The 21,533-nt window shown below is 43.2% G+C and overlaps 1 long non-coding RNA gene across 8 annotated transcripts in view; it reads right to left on the bottom strand.

Moving 5' to 3' along the window:
* The window catches only part of LOC117361963, a 137,196-nt gene that overhangs the window by 111,243 nt on the left and 4,420 nt on the right, over positions 1-21,533 (bottom strand). For 7 of the 8 annotated variants that reach the window (XR_004539770.1, XR_004539766.1, XR_004539767.1 and 4 more), the window contains exon 2: positions 4,681-4,922. The exons of the other annotated variant lie outside the window; for it this stretch is intronic. This is a non-coding gene — a long non-coding RNA (uncharacterized LOC117361963). The remainder of the gene's footprint in view (positions 1-4,680; positions 4,923-21,533) is intronic. 8 annotated transcript variants of the gene reach the window in all.

Below are 21,533 nucleotides of genomic sequence, written 5' to 3'. Positions count from 1 at the left end.
TTTGAATTAACAAAAGATTATAACAGTTATAACAGGCGTCCACAAATGCCTTCAGCTCTCACCTCCTACAGCACCGGACACACGCACAAGCTGCACTGCCTCCAATATTGCCTCCAACCATTGCTCCAATGGCTACCTTGCATTCTGGAACATTGCTCACCTCACTGCTGTAACCTCATGGAAGCGCTTTCCTGTGTCTGTACACGATTGGACTCCACTTCACAATCGCATACAGATGCAGGAAAGTGCTTATGTGAGGTTACAGCGACTGCTGGACACTTGTGGAGTGGACAATCGCGTACAAACTGAGTGCCTCAAAATAATACCTGGCGGGCTGCGAATTTGAGACCGCTGATATTGAAAGTATAATTGATGATCAAATATTGAAAATGTAGTTCTATCATTCTAATTATATAGCTCCTGGTATATTGTTTATCCAGTTATTCTTGATTTTTTTTCATAACATGCTGTGGGATCCTGCTGGGTGTTTGTGGTCTGGATTGGCCACTTTTGGAAACAGGTTGTTTGGCTTCACAGACCTTTGGTTTAACTCAGTATAACATTTCTTTATTGTATTACATAACCTGCATGGAGTAGCAGTTACAACCCCAGCCATCTTAACTGAATGGACCTGAAGAATCATGTCAGTCTTTTAGTACTGTTTTCTACTATATTACAATAAACCCATATCAAGTACATAATAACCCATTCTGCTCTCAAGTCCCTTCTTTCACAAAGATATTGAGTGAAATGGTGTGGTGGCCGTGTTAGTCCATTCTTCAAGGTAATATGTAAAAATAAAACAAAAACAGGAAGCTTTATGAGAACACCACAGTGGTGTTAGGCAGCCTAAAGCACCTATGAAGGCGAGTTTCCAGTGTTGATTTTTAAGGCACATTGATACATTGTTTAAAAGGCATTTTTTTTTACTGAGCTTGGGCACCTACAAAACCAGAGCCATTTAGAGGCCTTACTGCTTATAAAATAAGTGTTGTTAAAGCCTGGATTCTCTAGGTGTTGCTAAGGCCTGGTAGGTGCCCAAGCTCAGTAAAAAAAATGACATTTAAATGACATTTTTAACTGAATTTCGAAGCACATGCTGGCACCTAAAAAACAAACAAACAAAAAAAAAAACAATCGGCACTGGAATTGTGCCTCTTATAGGTGCTTTAGTCCACCTATCTCCACTGTGGGCATGGCTAATGCCGGAAATGGCATTAGCTAGCCTATTTCGCCTATGAAGGTGCGATTCACATCAAAGGTAGGCGCTGGAAAACCCTGACCTACATTTCTGGCGCCCACCTTTGCCAGAGGCACAATTCTATACCCGGCACTGTCGTATAATTGACATGCGATTAGTGGCCATTTTTAAGGCAGTACCGACAATGGCGCCAATTACAAAATCCAGAGATTGGAGTGTCCACCTTACCATGCGCTAATTGGATAGTGCATGATTACCGTAAGATGCCCTTACTGCTTACAAAATAGATGTCGCTAAGAGCCCCCATGATAATTTTTATTAATGGCCACATACTAATGGCAACATTAGTGCATGACTACACTTCTCCCTCAGTATTCGCGAGGGTTAGGGGCAGAGCCGGACCGCGAAGTGTGAAAAATCACGAATAACTTTGTGCCAGCTCTGACCCACCTCCAATCGCCTCCTCTGATCGCCTCCCTCCATGCATGTTGCATGTTTGGGGGGGGGGGGGCAGTGCAGGTGCTTCAGTCTCCTCTTTCCCCGCTTCAGTGTCGGGCCGGTGGAGCGAAGAGGTGGCGGCAGGAGGATGCAGGTAAGAGGCGCTTGCCTGGGGGAGGATTTGATAATTAATAAAGGGCAGCGAACCCGAATCTGCTCCTGTCCCGTGCAGAGCCGTCATCAGACTGGCTGCCGGGAATTCCTGTTGTAGAAGCCAGCAGGCAGATAGTTAATTCCTAAACCAATGAGAAGCTACCACACCCCTGCTAAGCATATTAAACAGGGAAGCAGAATTCAGTACAGGGCAGGCAGCCAGGGGAGTGCAACTCTCCAATCATCAGCTGGAAACGTAACAGAAAAGTAACCACTGTGTGGAAGCAGTTTTTGGGGCACCCAAGTCTTCCCCAGGCTTTAAGGTAAAACCCACTGCTTTGAAAGAGGAAGCCAGAGTTTGTTTATTTGTTTTATTTATAATCTGCCTTTCAAAAAGCGAAGCACAACATAACATACATAATAAAATCATCATACAACAATTAAAAAAGTTCCACATAGTCAAAGTATATAGAAATAAAGGCATTACAACAATTATACAGACAATCTTTCCTTACCAAAGCCGACCACATTGTTTGCAGAGTCAGAATCAAAATCGTGAGAGGGAAAGAAACGTTGCTAAGTGGCACAATTTTTTTGCAGCCAAGCATGCCAATTAGGTTGAGACTCCAGACACTGACCTCTCTAGTTCTGAATGAACCTCAGATTCTGATAGGTTGGAAGCTAACTCTCTGGGAATTGATAGCATGGACTGTGACTTTGCCTGCAATCCTAATGTAGCAGAGGATTCAGAAATGCAGTGGCAGCCTGAACCAGGTGTTACTAATTGAAAGGAGATATTCCTTTAGAGTTTAAGTTTGTTTTCAGGAAAGATGTTTGTGCCCTGGTTCATCTGAATGTGAGAAATTTTTTTTTGCCCCCCCAATTCTTTATTAATTTTAAAAACCAACATAAAGTGCAACAGAATAACAAACAATTGGTACAATAGACAGCACTTATAACACTTGAAGCTGAACTTACTATGGGCTAGATTCACTAACCTGCCCGATCGTGACTGATCTGTATCCGATCCAGGCAGGTCTGATGGATTCACAAACCAGCAATATTCTAATGGGGGCGATCAGAGGAACGCCCCATCTGCCAACACAGATCGCTAGTGTGCAATCCCAACGCATGTGCAGACTATCTGTAGATGGTCTGCACTTGCGTCTAAAACCCAACTGAGTTGCAACTTTTTTTTTATTTTTTTTAACTTTACTTTTTAAAACTTTTATGTAGCCCAGCAAGCCCGTGGTTTAACCCACTTTAAACTTGCGGGTTAAAACCACGGGCTCGCAGTGCCGGGAAGGGCAGGAGAGATTCGGGGTGGCAGGCAGGAAAGATCCAGGGTAGAACAGGGCGGCGATTCGGAGCAGACAGGAGAGATTTGGGGAAGAGCAGGGCGGCGATTCGGGGCGGCAGGCAGGACAGATTCGGGGCAGAGCATCAGGGTGGCAGGCAGGACAGATTCGGGGCAGCAGAGAGCAGGACATGTAAAGAGCAGGGCAGAGAGCAGGGCTTCAATGGAGCTGGAGAGTCAGAAACGACATTTGCGACTGGTCCCCAGCAGTCACTTCTTGGGTTGATCGGCCAGCCCAGTCGGCTCGTGAAATGTGTTTTGTGAATCGCATCCCTGCCTACATTGTATGCCGTTCCCCTCATTTGCATGCGCAGATCGGATTTGGATTGGCAGAGAAGTAAGTAAATCGGGCCGGAGTACAATCGGGTCACAAAGGGGTCGCAAACCGATCGGTACACGATTGGTTTGCTTAGTGAATCTAGCCCTATCTAAAAGAAAGCTTAAAAGACAGAAATAATCTGCCTGTATTTTAATTTTGCCTACTCTTGCTTCCCCATTGCTTCTATTGGTAGAAGCAAGGTTAAAGGACTTGCCAAGCAGAATAAAAGGGGCTTTGTGCCTGAAGTTTGTTGAAATTCTTATGCTTATGATTGTTTTGGACTATGATGTTCCAGAGTTATGGAGCTTTATGAGAACCTTATTTCTTGAATGGAACTGTTTTGACTCAAAAGAAAAGCTTAATAAATTAAACTTTGAGGGCTTTCTGGGTGCAAAACGTTTTATTTCCTCACAATTCCAATTTGGCCACTCCATGGCTAAAGTTCAGCTAAGTGTTTGGTTGTGGTGTAGGCAAGCCTATTCCCTGCTACAATGCTCATAGCATGATACTATATTATTTGGTATGTTAATGAGAGCAAAGAGTCAGATATCATCAAATAATAACAAGCTATTACTCATAATGACTGGGGTTGCCATTCAACAAATTACTTAGAACTGGAAGAACTGTAGTAGACTAAATTATAATTTTTGGTGGAATTCATTATGTCATATGTATAAAATGGAAAGAGTAATAGCAACACAGCGAGGATATATTAGGAAATTTCAAGATGTGTGGGAGCCATTAACAAAATTTTGTAATGATTATATGTGACTTTTCCCTTAATTCTTAAAGTTCATTTTTTAGGGAGGGGGGATTTTAAGTATAACATCTTATATAAAGTAATTTAATTACTTGTTATGAAGGGGTGGGAAGGGAGGGAGATAAAATTTTATGATTGGTATTATTGCTGAATATTAAGTGATATTCTCAATGTGCAAATGTGTTTATGTATTATCACACTTATTGTACGTATAAAAATGAATAAAGATTTACAAAAAAAAACAAACAAAAAAACATAGCATGAACCATCTGTTCTTCAGTGGTACCCAAATCAGCCAGACCACTGTTTATAAATGCACCATTCATATACTCCACAACATGCACATGAAATCAAAGAATTGTACCTCTGACATTTGTCCCAATGCCTAGCAAATATAGGAGTATCAACTGCAGCACTGCCCATGCTGTATTGTCCCTTCATCTTATACTCACTTGTCACCCTGTAGAGCTGAATTCTCTGAACTTCCCCAATGGCCACTTTCAATGAGGTTCTTAGCAGTGGTTCAGTGTCATTAGCAACCCAAGTTCAGACTGACTTTCTCCAAATTCCACATGCTGTGTCTTCCTCCTATGTAGCAGTTCCAGTCACTATCAGCCATCCACTGTAGAATCTCAGTAGGCTTTAGATTTCTGTTCTGAATTGCCTGGGACTTGGGAGGCTTGTTTCAACTACTCTACATAAAGAAAAATAACAAAAAAACTGCAACCTTTTGCCAAACCCTGTACAGCTGCATTTATCAGCATCACACCATCCAGCCCTGATCTGGTCTTCCTTTCCCAAGACATTTCCACTTTAAAGTGGTCATCTAACTCCGCCCTGGACCCCAAAGTTCCTTCTGGGTCACTGCTATTGTAAAATAGCCTTCAGATCAGCTGGAACATGTTTTAATTTTCCATATATTTATATAACCAATTTCTTTTGAGATACAGCCATTGTACTGACCAAATTTCACTATACAGCTACAGCTTAATTTACAGTCTTGTCAGTGGCGTAGTAAAGGGGGGGGGGCAGCAGAGGCAGTCCACCCCGGGCACTGTCTTGGTGAGGGTACAGGCACTCACCCTCCTCTCTGCCCCCCACCCCCACTACTGCCATGCATGTTGTCACAAACCCGACTTTTAGACCAGTCTTGTGCCAGTTAAAACACACAGAAACACTTCCATTAAGTTGGTTAGGGCTGACCATTGTAACTCTGATGGACAAAAGCAAGAATATAGTAATCATGCTGAGCCCATACAAAACTCAAGACACAGAGCATTACCTTCACTGCATTCCAAGAATAGCCAGGGAAAACAGTTCCACCATCTTGAAATTGCTGGCTAAACAGGTAGAGAGGCAGCCAGAGCTAAGCAATGACCCTCCCCTGTGCAGGGCTGGGTATGATCCTGCAGCTGTGAAGGATTTGGATGGCTGGAAGCCTCAGTTGAGAAGGTAGCCCAGAGAAGCTCACATGCAGGAGGAGCCTCTGCAGTCCCAACAGCCAGAGGACATTGAAATGCTGTTGCCTGAGGAAGGAAATGAGCTAGCAGAGAATAATGTACCAGAAGCCACGGAATTGGGTGATTTTCCTAGGCAAACACTTTGAGGTTATGGAAGTGAATTGAAACTGTTTTGTTGCCTCTGCCAAGGTTTTTCCCCCTTGTTCTCTTTTTCTGGAGCAAGAATTTTGCTGTAGTGTCTGCTGGGATAAATGCCTTGCTTCTAAGAAAGTTTATGCTTGAAAACTTTCTAGGGAGTTTACCTTTTTTTTTTTTTCTTACAAAATGGCTGCTGTTGCAGGTAGGGATATTGCATAAAGATACTGCTGGATTTAAGCAGACTTAAGCACTGCATAAGATGGTAGGAACTGTGTTCTTTCCCTGAAAAGTTCATGTTCTTTATGGAATTAAGGAGATACAGAGATTGGGGGCTTGGGTTTGCCCAACATCATAGGAATGGGATTTGTGGGCTGCATTTTGGATTCTACAACGTGCCTATTTTTGGCAGATCCACCAATCTCTCTCTCTCTTGGAGCACTGAGAAGAGAGAATTCTTAGTGCCTTGATGAAAACACCCTTTTTGTATAAAAGACTAAAGGACAGTGTTTATGGGTTCTTGATTTTTTTGTTTTTGGGAAATAATTTGGATTTACCTGCATGATTGGGTGAGAATTCTGTGTTTGGCCTGCTCAGACAGGCGAGAGAAACTTTTTTTTTGGGGGGGAAGGGGGGGGTTGTTTGCTGTTTTCAAAATATGACCTGTTTTGATTCTCTGACAATCCTGAAAGGGAAATAAATCTAACTTTCAAAGCTTACCTTTTTTCTTTTGGTGCCATTCTGACTATTGCATTTTGTGGTAAGCCCACTAGTACAGGGTCTTCCTCCCATTTGGGGAAGCACACCAGGCCTATATCAGTGATGTGTGCCGGTCCCTGTCAGCCACGCTACATTGTGTGCTACTTCTCTTCCCCCATTGTTGTTAGGTGCCATCGACTCATGCTCAAGTCCTAATGACTTAATGAATTGTGGATCTAAAAAGAAATCAGTATATATCTGTAAGATCAAAGTTCTTTTCTTATACTAGTATATGTATACGTATTTTTGTTTTGCACAATGGTTGTTTGAAAATCAATAAAGACTATATTAAAAAAAGAAACCAGTTTTGTGCTAGTTTGGAAAGGTCCTCCAGTGTCATCCCCATGGTTGTTTTCAAAGTGCCAGCTATCTGAATGTAGGTTGCCCTCTTTGCCTGGTTCCTTCGATCTTCCCAAACAAGATGTCCTTTTTCATTGATCTCTCTCTTCTGATGGTGTGACCAAAATAAGACGGTTTTAACTTCATCATTTGGGCTTTGAGTGGCATAGCCAGTTTGATCTTTTCCAGAATTGATTTGTTAGTTATTCTGACTTTCGACTTTGACTTTTCTCAATAAATACAGCATGTCTTCTTTGCTTCTAGTGACGAGTGTTGTATCACCTGCATAGTGCAGGTTGTTTATATTTCGGCCACCAACTTTGAAACTGACACTCTCTTCTTCCAAATTTGCTTTTCTGAAGATGGTTTCACTGTACAGGTTGAACAGATAAGGTGACAAGATGAATCCTTGCCTGACAACATGTTTTATTGAAAACCAATCAGTGTTGCCGTATTCAGTTTTCACTGCTGCTTTTTGATTTTCCATATAGACTTTCTATCAGCTGAGTTGTGTGTTTGGGTATTCCCATTTGCACTAGAGTGCTCCATAGTTTGTGATCCACACAGTCAAAAGCTTTGCTGTAGTTGATGAAGCAAAAGGTATAGGGTTTTTGGTATTATTTGCTCTTCAACAATATCCATCTAGCATTGGCAATAATGTTTCTTGTCCCTCGACCCTTCTTCTGTACCTCTGTAATATTCCTGGCACGAGCAGCAACTACCAACCTGCTGTTGCGCCAGCGTTGGTTCTTCCTCTGATGTCACTTCTTGGACCTGCACCTAGAAGTGACATTGGAGGAAGAGCAAACACTGGTGTGACAGCAGCTTGGGGGTTGCTGCTTGTGCCAGGAATGTTACAGAGGTAAGGGTAAGGGGAGTCATGTGTACACAGCAAGAGGGGGCGGAGAAGAGGGCAGGGGAGGGGCGTGATCACCTCTGGCACCTTTCACCCTCGCTGCATCACTGAGTCTTTTTCTCAGGTTATTGTACTGAAAGCAAGGACTCCTCTGAGTTAAATTGGTAACTGTAAGAGGCTTCTATTCAGCCAACCCTTACTTCCGTAATCTTAGTGTTACCAGTCAGAATCTGCATTTGTTGAGCAACTTTCTTTAATAATATGAAATAAACAATAAACACTCACAATTGATGACTTCAAGACAGTTCAATTCTGTCACAGAATCTTCTCACTATCAGCTTTCCTATTCAAACTGGGAGAGTGTCCACACCTTGTAGAAATAACACTGTCCTCCAGATTTAGATATAGAAAATTCAAGCTGTGTTAGATTGTTAGAAATAAAGCCTGAAAACCTGGTGGGAGAATAATGCTAACTCAGGTTCTCATACAGTCATTCGGTCTGCAAATATGGCAACATTTCTCTCTCACACTGGAGAAGAAGGATGGGGCTTCAGCTCTGTGAATGCAGCCTAGCTGTCTGGGAGAAGCAAGGCTCTCTGGGGAATTAAGTCCTTAGAGCACACCTTACTCATACATCTTAATATAAAACACTTAAACTTGTTCTTATATAAGAAGTTCAAGTTTATTAATTTTAATATACCGACCATTGTCGAGCACCTCGCCGGTTTACAATGTTAAAACTGAAAGGTTAAAATAAATTATTATTAACGGAAGAGGAAATGTGATCATTAAATGGACAAATTACAAATACGAACATGAGCTTGAGGGTGAAGGGGGAAGGGAAAGTTTATTAATAATTTCATCATTTAAAAAACAAACAAACTACAAATTAAAAAGAGAGGAGGAGGATATAACATCAGGAAAGGGGATCGCTTCTTAAAAGTGGTTCTTATTTAGTTTGCTAGCTGTTGGAGAAGAAATATTTAAATGCTATGGTATGCGTTTTAGTTTAGAAACTGATTAAATGCCCCTACAAAGTGGGGGCAGAACAGCTATACCTGCAGTATCATCAGCATTAGGACCACATAATTTTTCAAATGGTTTCTGAAGTCTCTGAACTCCTAATTGAACCTTTTCAGAAATATATTGCATTGAAACTAACAAAATCAAATCCTCTCAAAATTCAAAAGCTTCTGTAATACCATGCATGAAAATCAAAGGTTCACTGTTTTTGTCTGTTCTAGCATCTGTAGCCAGCAAGCAAAACTGGATACCAGCCATAGAACCTTGCAGAGAGACCTCTTCATGTCCTGAGTCACATAATTAATTTGCTTTGATACTGTTGTGTGAGATATTCTCCTACTCTTGAAGTAGTTTACATTTCTCAGAAGCCAGTAAAATTACTGTTGTAATTAAACACTCCTTTAAAAACTCTTTCCAAATGTGGTCCGATTATTTTTTTTTTACATAACTTCTTGCATTTGGAAGAATGTGGCTTTTTGATTTTATCCCAAAACAAACAAATTTTATTTCTCCATTTCATTAGTAATGTGCTCAATCACTCATTAAACACAGCATGAAAAATTAGAAGGCACTATTGTACAACGGTAAGAAGTACTGAACAACAAAATGCACTATTTGAACAATAGTGTGAACTATTGATGACATTGCCCCGTAAAACTATAAAACAAAAAAGAAAAGAAATTAAAAACTAGAATAAAATTAAAAATGATGTAAACAACATGGGAAACTAAACAAAATTAAGGAGTCCTTTTACCAAAGAGTGATAAAAAGTGGCCTTTATAACACCCTTACTTAAAAACATAGGGCTAGATTCACAAAGCAAACAGATCGTGTACTGATTGATTTGCAAGCCCTTTGCAACCCGATTTCTCTCCGACCCGATTCACTAACCTGTGTAACCATCCCATCCCAATCCATGCATGTAAATGAGGGGAATCGGCATGCATAGCAGGAAGGATGCAACTCACTACTCTTTTCTCCTGACACACTGGCTGGTTGGCTCTAAGGCTGAGTCTAAGAAAGTCCCCGATTGGCTCAGGCGCCTCAGGCCCATCCCAAGGGGGGAGGAGCCCAAGGCACCCGAGCCAATTGGCCTTAGGCTCCTTCCTGTGCATCACATGATGGAATGGGGTGGGGACTAAGGCCGGCATTGCGTCAGGCAGAGCAGAGGAGAATGAGCAGGAGGACTTTGCGGTTCCTCCGTTTCCCACCGCTGGAGGCCTATGGAGCAGGAGGGACTGAGCACCCCTTCTGCTCCCAACTTTTAGGTACGGGGGTATCTGGTCGGGCCGGTCCGTGTGTGTGTGCTGTGCCAGTTGGGGGCTGTGCCATGCCGGTTGGGGTGTGTGTGTGTGTATGTACAGGGCCGGGCGTGCATTGGGGAGGGGGGTGTTCGGTATGGGGGGGAGGCTTTTTTTTTCAGGCCTGATTTTTTGTGGCCTATTAAAAAAAAGAAAGAAAAAAAAAAAATCTGGCAGGGCTCTCCCCGACTCAATCTGGTCCGTGCAATCGGTTGGGGGCATGTTTCCAATCACCTCCATTTGCATGAAGATGGTGTGAATCGGTCGGCCTGCCTCCAATCGCACACGGATCGGAAGGTTAGTGAATCTAGCCCATAGAAACATGACGGCAAATAAAGGCCAAATGGCCCATCTAGTCTGCCCATCCACAGTAACCATTATCTCTTTCTCTCTCTGAGAGATCCCACGTGCCTATCTCAGGCCCTCTTGAATTCAGACACAGTCTCTGTTTCCACCACCTCTTCCGGGAGACTGTTCCATACATCTTCCACCCTTTCCATAAAAAAAGTATTTCCTCATTACTCCTGAGAAAGAGAGTTGAAGTGTGAATTGAACCTGTGTCCCTTGATTTACAGTCCACTATTCTGACCACTATGCTACTGTTCAGAGCTAATTGGGTCATTTCTGCATGCTGCGGCCATTTTTTTTTGTTTGGGTAAAATGATTGCTTTTCCTATTTTTAGTATCGATGGCCACATGCTTAATTTTCCCATTAATGTGAGACTTGCTTGAAGAAACTCGAAGTTTTGAGTCGCCCGCACCGCTGCTGCGCGAGTGCCTTTCCGCCCAGCACAGGACGCGTCTCCTCAGTTCTTAGTTTTCCGCAGAGCCGAGAAGTCCGTCTTTGATTCTCTGCGTTCAACTTCGTTCACTTTTTGCCTTCTCTTAACCGCGGTTGATGTTTTTTTCTTCACGAATCAATATTTTAATTTTGTTTCTTTTCTTTTAGTTCAAAATAAATAAATAAATAAATAAATTTTGTCTTCTTCCGTTCGTTTTCTGGGACGGGCCGCTCGGCCGCAGCCTGCAAGCTTCGACTTTGCGGCGACTATTTTTCTGCCTATGTCCCGGCCTGCTACAGGCTTTAAGAGCTGTAGCAAGTGTCAGCGCACGATCTCTATCACGGACCCTCATGGACGTTGCCTCAAGTGCCTTGGGCCGAAACATCATCCTATGTTGTGCCTGCCTTGCCAAACACTTCAGCCTCATGCTTTCAAGCACCGTTGCATTCTGGTGGACAAGCTTTTCGAGATGGAGTCTCCTACTGATCCCTCGACTTCGAAGGTGTCTTTGGCCTCGACTTCCATCGAGGTTCCTTCTGCGCCTCCTGCTTCCAACTTGAGCCTCATCAGACCTTCATCGTTTGCAGTGGCTCTTGCTTCGACGTCATCTGCTGTATCGTCCCCTGTTTCCTCAGGTCAGATAGCTGAGCAGTCGGTTCCAGTAGGGACTCATGTGCTGAACATGTATTAATTGGTTAGTGCACGGCAATGCCCATGTTTTTACCAATTAGCACAGAACACACCCACTTTATGCTCCAGACCCACCCTCGGTGCTAAAACATAAATTATATTTTTTAGCACTTGGGGAGCATGCATCGCTCACATGTCCCCAAGTTACCACGGGAAATCTCAGCATCTTTAAAAGTATGTGCATCTTAACAGAATGCACTGACCTGCACCTCCCTTCCCATAGTCACATCTCTTTTCAGTTATACACTAAAGCAGGGGCAGGGAACTCCGGTCCTCGAGAACCGTATTCCAGTCGGGTGTTCAGGTTTTCCCCAATGAATATGCATTGAAAGCAGTGCATGCAAATAGAGCTCATGCATATTCATTGGGGAAATCTTGAAAACCCGACTGGAAAACGGCTCTCGAGGACCGGAGTTCCCTACCCCTGCACTAAAGGATTTAGCTATGCATCTTTGTAGAACAGCAGTAAGACGTGCTCATAAATCCAAATTGTTGCCAATTAGCACCAATAATTGATTGTTAGCGCCCTAATGGCACTGACAGGCTCGTTACTCAATTAAAATGCACATACAAATTGGTGAACAACATATAATGTTTTAAGAAACTGTTGGAAATATCTCTCTTTTTGTAGAGGTTTTTTATTGAATATGAAGCACTATTTGAAGAAATGAAGTAGACGATGAATATTGAATGAAGCTGTTATTTTAGTATGTTTTATTGGATTTAATGTCCGTATTATAATTTTGTATGTTTTTTGTAATTCGCTTAGGTTTAGACAGAATATAAACTCCTTTTTTACTAAGCCGTGGTAGAGGTGTCTACTGTGGCCCGGAGAGCCAAGGTCTAGATTCTGTAAAGGATATCTAACTTTAGGCGTAGTTTAAGACGAGCGCGATTCTATAATTCATAGACACACTATAGAGAATCGTGCTCAGCGCTGCTCAGCGAGTCTAGACATCTAAATAGTTAGATGTCCTTTACAGAATTACTATTTAGGCGTCACATAGACGTCAAGTTTATTTAAAATTTCTTATATATTTCTTTAATCAAATTTCTAAGCGGTGTACAGTCATAATAAAAATTTATGCAACTGTAAAACAAGGTTAAAATATAACATTACTTGGCAATGATGGGGATAGTTAGTATAATCAAAGACATACATAGGCAAACCAGAAACAGAAGAGAAAAAGGTGAGAACTATAATATATGGAGAAAAAGAGAACAATTAAGGGAAGAACAATAGGTGGAGTAAAAACTGAAAAAAAAAATGAATTTAGCCCTTACAAGGGCAGTTATGATTCGAAAGAATCAAGGAATAAAAATGTTTTAAATTTTGTCTTGAAATAACTTAGAGAAGTTTCTTCGTGTAGATAATTGGGTATGGAATTCCAGAGGGAGGGTTAGAGGTCTGTACGGGAATGGGGATCACGGGAATCCCGCGAGTCCCCTAGGTTAATGGGACTCCCACAGGGATCCCTAAAAGGCCGACAGGACTCCCATGGGGATGGAACTTGGGTTCCTGTCCTGACTCGAGGCCTACCTAATTTCCGGTCTGGCGCTGCACTGAGCTCCCAACAAATCAGCAACAGTCTCCGTTATGTAGGCATGGAGCTCATCACATAGGCAGTAAGCTCAGTACAGGCACACATTGGTTCAGCTGCAGCACAACGGGCCAATCACAAAAAACCTCAGAGTTCTAAAGTCATTTGGGATTAGCCCATTGTGCTGCAACTGAGCCAATGTGTGCCTGTGCTGAGCTCCAGAGGAGGGAGAGCCAGTGGCCGAGTTGCTGCTTATGGGGAGCTGTGGCGCATCACTTTTTGTTGCCTTTATGCAGCCACCCGAGTGAGGAGCGGGATGGATCTCTGGCTCCCAGCTGCGTTCTGTCCTGCTCCCACCTGAGCTGGCCAAAGTTGCACGGGGTAAGTGTCGGCACTGGGTCTGGAGAAGGGAAGGACCTTGGGGGGGGGGGCAGGCTAGAACCCTGCACCTCCCCCTCTATGCTCCCTGCTGCCGTGGTGAAGGTGGCTGCAGCTCCTGGGCACTGGGGTGGCTGGCTGGGAGAGGGCCTGCTCCCTCTGCCAAATCACTTGGCAGGAGCTGGCTGGTGCTGCTGAGGTCAGGCTAGTGGGGGTGGGGGAGGGGGAAAGACTTGGTGGGTGCTGGGACTTGGAATGCATGTGACAGGTGCGGGAGGAAAGAGAGGAGAGTCAATTTGGCCCACAGGTTAGCCAGGGGTGGACTTGGGATTGGGGGGGGGGACAGCTAAGCGGAAGGGAGAGGGAAGTGACAGGCAGCCCAGGGTGAGGAGAAGAAAGAGTGAGAGCTAGTATGAAGGGAGGAAGTGAGGTGACAGGGAGAGGAGAGGGGGCACAAGATAGCAGAGACAAGTAAGCAGGCAGTATGAGAACTAGCAAAAGGGACAGGTGACGACCATCATGAGGGGTAGGGAGAATGAGGCAATGGTGACATGGAGCATGGGATGGCAGGTGGCTAGAGAATAAGGTGGCAGACATGCCAGCCAAGGTGATAGCCTTACACCTTGGGCAGAGAGAGAGGTAGGGAGTGTGAAGTGGCAGGCTCGATGGGGTGAAGGGGAAGGGAAAGAATCTGGTGACAGGAACAGGCATAAGGGGTACAGGGATGATGGTGGCAGGATCAGGGGTAGGGAGAGTGAGTTGCTGGTGACAAGGAAGCAAGTGGGCCAGTGTGAGGGGTAGGAAAGTTGTGTTCTGTATATATTCCTTCTTTGCGTCCGTCTTTACGAAGGAGGACACCTCAACAATACCTGAAGCGGAGAAAGTGTTTGCAGGAGAAATAGAAGACAGCCTCACCACAGTTGAAGTGGACTTAGACCAGATATACTATCAGATCGACAAACTTAAAAGTGACAAATTCCCTGGACCGGATGGAATTCACCCGAGAGTCTTAAAGGAATTGAAAGTTGAAATCGGAGAGTTATTGCAAAAACTTGCAAACCTGACAATCAGAACTGGACAGATACCGGACGACTGGAGGATAGCGAACGTCACCCCAATTTTCAAAAAAGGATCGAGAGGGGAACCGGGCAACTATAGACCTGTGAGTCTTACGTCTGTCCCCGGCAAGATGGTTGAAGCACTGATCAAGGATAGCATAGTCCGGCACTTGGACGCACACGACTTGATGAAACCCAGTCAACATGGATTCAGGAAAGGGAAATCATGTTTGACGAATTTACTCCAATTTTTTGAGACCGTGAACGAGCAAATTGATAGTGGGAAGCCGGTGGACATAATATACTTGGACTTCCAGAAAGCGTTCGACAAAGTTCCACACGAAAGACTTCTCAGGAAACTACAAAGCCATGGCATAGAGGGGGATATACAAAGATGGATAGGCAAATGGCTGGAAAACCGAAAGCAGAGAGTGGGCATAAATGGGAAGTTCTCCGACTGGGAGAAAGTGACTAGTGGTGTACCCCAGGGCTCGGTACTTGGGCCGATCCTTTTTAATATTTATATCAATGACCTGGAGGAAGGAACATCCAGTGAGATCATCAAGTTTGCAGACGATACAAAACTATGCCGGGCAATCAGATCGCAGGAGGATAGAGAGAAACTCCAGAGCGACTTGTGTCGGTTAGAAACATGGGCGGAGAAATGGCAGATGAAGTTCAATATGGAGAAATGCAAGGTAATGCATTTAGGCAATAAGAATAAGGAATACGAGTATACAATGTCAGGTGCAACTCTGGGGAAGAGTGAACAAGAAAAGGATCTGGGTGTACTGATAGATAGGAGCCTGAAGCCGTCGGCACAATGCGCGGCAGAGGCAAAGAAGGCAAATAGAATGTTGGGCATGATAAAGAAAGGAATCTCGAGTAGATCGGAGAAAGTTATAATGCCGCTTTATAGGGCAATGGTCAGACCACACTTGGAATACTGCGTCCAACATTGGTCTCCCTACCCAAAGAAGGATATAAAACTGCTGGAGAGGGTGCAGAGACGAGCAACAAAACTGGTGAAGGGTATGGAGAAACTGGAATACGAGGACAGACTTATAACACTAGGATTGTTCTCCCTTGAGAAAAGGAGACTGTGTGGGGATATGATCGAGACCTTCAAAATACTGAAAGGAATCGACAAAATAGAGCAGAGAAGAGTATTTACATTGTCCAATTTGACACGGACTAGAGGACATGTAATGAAGCTAAGGGGGGACAGGTTCAGGACTAATGTCAGGAAGTTCTGTTTCATTCAGAGAGTGGTTGACACCTGGAATGCCCTCCCAGAGGAGATTATTGCGGAATCGACCGTCCTAGGCTTCAAGAGCAAACTAGATGCATATCTCCTTAAGAGAGGCATATAAGGATATGGCAGGGCCTCCGCGTGTGCGGATCGCCGGACTTGATGGACCGAAGGTCTGATCCGGAGATGGCAGTTCTTATGTTCTTATGGATTGTTTTCTTTTAGCGTTGACTGTGCAGGATAGATCTGTATTAATCTGGCTTCAGTTTAACAATGGGTATATTAATGTTCTAATGCTCACTGCAGTGTTTATGATGCTCCCTTTTCCTAGGTGCACCCTTGCTTTGTGACTCATGGATTATTACTAAAAATATTTTTTTATAGAGAGGAGGGGGTATTAAAAAAAGGACGGGGGTGTTAAAAAATAATTGTATTTTATTGTTGGTTTAAATAAGCTAAGGCTTAAAAAAAAAAAAAATCAAAACTTTCTGAAATAATTGCTGCTTTTTATGGGTACAGGTAATTTTTAGGGGGGGATGGGCGGGGACGGGTGGGATTATGGCAGGGATGGGCGGAATTTCTATCCCTGCGCAACTCTCTAGGGAGGGTGCAATGACTGCAAAATTATTTGATCTCAGTGTGTTAATATGTTTTACAGAAGGAATAGTAAGAAGGTTCTGGGTCATGGATTGAAGAGCTTTGCAGGGATTATGTAGAATGAGAAGTCTGTCTACGAATTTGGGATGGTTACTTAGACGGGTTTTGAAAGTTAGAAGGAAATAACGTTAATTTAAAAAACCTCATCTTTTCCCAGCCAACAATAAACTAGGATGTAATGTAGCAAAGGCCTGAAAAAGTTCAATTTTTACATTGCCGCAACCAACCTGAAAGAGACGAATGTGAAGAAGAGGCTGGATGCAGCAGTGCCAAGTGACAGAACATCATCACTGAACCAATGATGGTGTCATTCTTAATTGACTTAACATCGATGTTATAGATACAGTTAAAATAACTATGTATGATTTTTTGAATTAAACAGTACATTTAAATTCAATGAATCATTTGGGTATGTCATCTTTTGTGTACTGAATTATAGTTTTCACAAATGAGTTTTAACGTCTTTAGGTAAGCTGCCCCATGTAAGCAAGCCGCCCCCAATTTTCAGGTCTGTAAAACCCATGTATAAACCGCGGCCTATATATGGGGAAATACAATAGTAGTAAAGAAGAGTCGCCTTTAGGCTAAAAAATAGAAGGTGAAGTATACAATATATATTTTTTCATGAGCTTTGTTTAAGTGCCCTCTGGCCAGCAGGCCCACTTCTTCAGAATGGCAGGTCTTACCCTTCCCAATGCATCCTGGGATGTACCAGGCAGGGGCCTAAGGCCCTGATTAGCCCAGATACCTAAGACCCCTCCCATGGAAGTGGCTTTTGTATCTGGCCAGAGTCTTAAGCCACTCCCAGTGCATCTCAGAATGCATTGGGAAGGAGGCCTATGACTCCAGTTGCCTAAAGCCCATGAATTCTATGAGCATGGGAGCATTTAGCACTCTGGGCCATTGTAGAAACTTCTACTGCAGCTTAGTAAAAGGGGGGGAGGGGGAGGGGAGAAAGAAGAATTATTATCCAGCAAAAAAAAAAGACATTTTGTTACATAGTATAAATTACCTGTTGGCCCAAAAGTCAGTCTAAATCTCACTTCTAAAAACCTTATCCAGGAAACCAGGTTTTTAATGTAATAGGATAACTCATTGGGCTGCTCCAGTGAGTATGTGGCATCTGGGGCACATTAACTTATGCAATCCCTCCCATTAAGATGCTCTCTCCAACCCCTTTCAGTAGCGATTCTCCCCTTAACTCTTGCACCTCTACACTATGATCTAAATTTCTGTAGCAAGATTTATGGTACACTAATCAGTTACATAAACAAGTTACGTGCCTGTTAGTTTTTCTAGGGAATACCAAAATCTCTGCCAGGTCCAAATTTATTTGTCTATTTATACGACACAAGACCCAGGCTAATGAGAAATACTTTTATTATGAAAATAGAAAAATATAATTCACAAGCCAGCAGCAATATCTAAATATTGTTCACAAATTACATATATGAAACTCAGTACATAATTATCACAACACACTTGCTAGATAACTAAGTAAAATTACTTCTTACACACACTAAACAATTCCTTATAATAATAATAATCCCTGATTAGCAGCAATCTATTACAGATTATCACCGAGAGTAGCTTTACAAGCCTTATTCTATATCACAATCGGATGCACTTATCTAACTCCAGCTTAAAGATAATAAGTTCCTTATCTCACCATCTAATTAGGCCTTGGCACAAAATCAGGTGAAATGGAAGACGTCTCTTCAGCTTAGCAGATGTAGAAATCCTTTGGTTACAGGAACAAGTGTTCGTCAGCCACTGGTAAAGCTGTAATTTATTGGCAGCAAAAGTTTCCTTGAAGTGATAGAATTCAGATCTGTTTAAGGTCATAAGAACATAAGAAAAGTCCTCACCGGATCAGACCGAGGTCCATCCAGTCCGGTGATCCGCACACGCGGCGGCCCATTTAAGTACTCCTGATTGGAGACCCAGATATACCATAGCCCGCAATACAATTTGCAAGAAGGTGTGCATCCAACTTGCACTTGAATCCCAGAACAGTAATCTCTGTCACAACATCCTCCGGGAGAGCATTCCAAATTCCCACCACGCGCTGTGTGAAAAAGTACTTCCTGATATCCATCCTGAACCTGCTGCCACTCAGTTTCAGTCTATGACCTCTTGTCCGTGTCATCTCCGAAAAAGTTAGTAATGCTTCTTCTTGGTCTATTTTATCAAATCCCTTTATTAATTTAAAAGTCTCTATTAAATCCCCTCTCAGTCTTCTCTGCTCGAGGGTAAACAGTCCCAATTTCCCAAGGCGCTCTTTGTAGCTCAAATTCTCCAATCCCTTGACAAGTTTCGTGGCTCTCCTCTGTACCCTTTCCAGCAGAATTATATCTTTCTTGAGGTATGGAGACCAGTGTTGGACACAGTATTCCAATTGCGGTCTGACTATTGCTCTATAAAGTGGCATTATTACATCTTCCGATCTACTCGTGATCCCCTTCTTAATCATGCCCAACATCCTGTTTGCTTTCTTTGCCGCTGCCGCGCATTGTGCCGAAGACTTTAGGGTTCTGTCACTCAGTACCCCCAAATCCCTTTCTTGTTCACATTTTGCTAATGTCACCCCCAACATCTTATACATGTTCTTTGTTTTTTTTTCCTAGATGCATCACCTTGCATTTGTTTATGTTAAAATTCATCTGCCACTTTGTTGCCCATGCTTCTAGCTTGTTCAGATCCTTCTGGAGTTCCTCGCAGTCCCTTTGAGAGTCAACAGCCCGACATAGTTTTGTATCATCTGCAAACTTTATTATATTGCAAGTTGTTTCCTCCTCCAGGTCATTTATAAAAATATTGAACAAGATAGGCCCAAGAACCGAGCCCTGGGGCACTCCGCTAGTCACCCTCTCCCAGTCCGAGAATTTCCCATTTATGTTAACCCTCTGCTTTCTGTTCTCCAACCACTTGCCGATCCATCTGTGCACTTCTCCTCCTACTCCATGGCTTAGTAGTTTCTTCATAAGCCTTGCATGCGGAACCTTGTCAAATGCTTTCTGGAAGTCCAAGTAAACTATGTCCACTGAATCTCCACTATCCACTTGTTTGTTCACTTTCTCAAAGAATTGTAATAAATTTGTCAAACACGACTTCCCTTTCCTGAATCCGTGTTGACTAGCCCTTATTAGGTTGTAATCCTCCAAGTGTTGTACAATGTTGTCTTTAATCAGTGTTTCAATTATCTTCCCAGGAACCGAAGTGAGGCTCACCGGTCGATAGTTCCCTGGATCACCTCTTGATCCTTTTTTGAAAATTGGGATAACATTTGCTATCCTCCAGTCTTCTGGTATTTGCCCAGTTCTAATTGACATATTAGCCACAGATTGTAGCAATTCACCAATTTCGACCTTAAGTTCCTTTAATACCCTCGGGTGAATTCCATCCGGTCCAGGGGATTTGTCGCTTTTCAGTTTGTCAATCTGAAAGTATATCATGTCCAACGTCACATTTACTTCTATGCCTCCGGTAAATATCTTTCCTGTGTCTGGCACTGTTGAAATGTCCTCATTTGTGAAGACAGAGGCAAAGAATGAATTTAACCTATCGGCAACTTGTTTATCCTCCTTAATTGCCCCTTTCTTTCCTTGATCGTCGAGAGGGCCTATTGCCTCTCTTGCTGGTTTCTTACCTTTTATATATCTAAAAAAGGGCTTGAAGTTTTTGGTTTCCTGCGCTATCTTTTCTTCATAGACTTTTTTGGCGTCTCTTACCACTTTATGACACTTTTTCTGATCTCTTTTGTGACAGTTCCAAGCCTCTGATGTTTTTTCTCGTTTCCATTTCTTAAACGAGTTCCTCTTCTCCCTCACTGCATCTTTCACCTCTTTTGATAACCACGCTGGTTCTCCTTTGTTCTTCTTTCGCCTTCCTTTAGATATCTTCGGTATGTGAAGATTCTGTGCTTCTGTGATGGTGTTTTTCAGCAGAGACCATGCTTGATCAACTGTCTGGATTTCTGCTTTGTTCTTCTTGAGCCGTTTTCTAACCATGGATCTCATGCCGTCATAATTGCCTTTTTTGAAGTTAAAGGTCGTGGCTTTATTCTTGATTGGTTTCCTCTTTCCGATGCTAATGGTAAAATAGATCATGTTGTGATCACTTGTCCCTATCGGGGCCTTAACTTTTACATAGAAACATAGAAATCAATGGCAGATAAGGGCCACGGCCCATCCAGTCTGCCCACCCTAATGACCCTCCCCTGCCTTTACTTTGTGAATAGAACCCACGTGTCGATCCCATTTGGTCTTAAAATCAGGCACGCTGCTGGCCTCAATCACCTGAAGTGGAAGACCATTCCAGCGATCCACCACCCTTTCGGTGAAAAAGAATTTCCTGGTGTCACCGTGCAGTTTCCCGCCTCTGATTTTCCACGGGTGTCCTCTTGTTGCCGTGGGACCCCTGAAAAAGAAGATATCTTCTTCTACCTCGATGCGGCCCGTGAGATACTTGAACGTCTCGATCATGTCTCCCCTATCTCTGCGCTCCTCGAGCGAGTATAGCTGTAATTTATCTAACCGTTCTTCGTACGGGAGATCCTTCAGTCCCGAGACCATCCGGGTGGCCATTCTCTGGACCGATTCCAGCCTCAGCACATCCTTACAGTAATGTGGCCTCCAGAATTGCACACAGTATTCCAGGTGCGGTCTCACCATGGATCTATACAAAGGCATAATGACTTCAGGCTTACGGCTGACGAAACCCCTGCGTATGCAACCTATGATTTGTCTTGCCTTGGAAGAAGCTTGCTCCACTTGATTGGCAGCCTTCATGTCCTCACTGACGATCACCCCTAAGTCTCGTTCTGCAACCGTTCTTGTTAGGATCTCGCCATTAAGGGTATAAGTCCTGCATGGATTCTGGGTACCCAGGTGCATAACTTTGCATTTTTTGGCATTGAAGCTGAGCTGCCATGTCTTAGACCAGCTCTCTAGTAAGAGTAGGTCATGCATCATATTGTCGGGCATTGAATTTTTATCTATTGTGCTTTTGCTCACTACATTTCTTAGTTTGGCGTCATCGGCAAATAATGTTATCTTACCTCGGAGCCCTTCTG

The sequence above is a fragment of the Geotrypetes seraphini genome, chromosome 6 (assembly GCF_902459505.1).
Source record: "Geotrypetes seraphini chromosome 6, aGeoSer1.1, whole genome shotgun sequence".
In the NCBI taxonomy this organism is placed as follows: domain Eukaryota; kingdom Metazoa; phylum Chordata; class Amphibia; order Gymnophiona; family Dermophiidae; genus Geotrypetes; species Geotrypetes seraphini.
Note: the sequence above shows the minus strand (reverse complement) of the source record. Positions and strands in the feature narration are given on the sequence as shown.